Here is a 1,287-nt window from a genome sequence, read left to right as displayed (position 1 = left end):
CTTGGATTGAAATCAGTTACAAATAGTAAGAGGCCTATGAAAGTGTCTTCTTGATTAACCCGTCATTCTGTGACTGTTAATTACTGTGTAGCCTGGGAACTTCAGTCTCGGAAGGACATCATGGCAGGTGAAACACTAGGCATGTAACTTGTTAACCTAATGGTAAATTGGACCCAAAATAAACTGTAGCTCTCCTACTGGCAGAAATATTCAAGTTTCTTATGCAGAACTTAACCATACCTGTAGGCACCCAGCCACCTAGAGAGTCTGTTTCGTAGGGATAAACACCAAGGGCATCTTTACACGTGCTCCAGAGGTGCGGGGGTGAGGGGTGCTTTAATTAGGGCAGCTCCAAGAGCCACTCTAAAGCTCCCACAGCATCTTATGTATCAGCAATCCCATGCTTCAAAATGGTGGTGGGGGCACTTGAACTAAAGCTTGTTCGACAGGCTTTATTTAAAGCACTCCTGTCGCCATTTTGAAGTGTGGGGATGCTGATATACGAAATGTGGAGGCTGCTGGAGTGCACTAATTAGCATGCTTCAGTAGACTCAGTTAAGTCTACTCCAGCACGCTCTAATTACAGTGCATTGGAGCAGCATCCCTGCATGCCTACAGGCACCCCACATTTAAGGCTGTGAGCCAGATTCTTTGCTGCTGTAAACCACATAGCCCCTTGACTTCACTGGAGCTTTCTCAATTTATAGCAGCCAAGGATCTGGCCAAATGTGTTTAGAAAAAGTACTGGATTACACATTTAGTGACAAACCTTATCCAGCTCCCAATGAAGTAAGGAGAAAGGTCCCAATGACAGCAATTGAAGTTGGACAGGGACCAAATGTGGCCACTTGATTTTAAGTACTTCTTAATAGGTGGTGCTGCTGACATCTTTCCAATATATTCTGCTCTTTTCACTTGTATACACAATGTCCAAAATTCCTACAGATTTCCTGCCACATTAGTCAACCACAGTGACAGGATGTAAAAAGGGACCAGATATTCTCAAGATCAGTGCCAGTAGGGATAGTTATACAAGCTAAAACAATACCATGACATCAGCTTTTCATTGCATAGCTAAGGGAAAAAATTCTCCATACCCCTCCCTTCCTGAGTATCATTGCACTATGTCAGTGGAGACATGCTAAATACTCCATCATGGCAAAGCCAATTCCTCACAGACAGTCCAAATAGGAAACTGATTCCCATTTAAAGTCTGCAGCTGGAAAGCCTGAAGCCCCATGTAAAATCAAAAACATGATGGCAGTTTGTTCCAATGGCTCAGTATGT

The sequence above is a fragment of the Gavialis gangeticus genome, unplaced genomic scaffold (genome assembly GCF_001723915.1).
Source record: "Gavialis gangeticus isolate Ggan-Ray unplaced genomic scaffold, GavGan_comp1, whole genome shotgun sequence".
NCBI lineage: Eukaryota > Metazoa > Chordata > Crocodylia > Gavialidae > Gavialis > Gavialis gangeticus.
The sequence above is the reverse complement of the archived record's forward strand: the minus strand, read 5'-3'. Positions refer to the sequence as shown.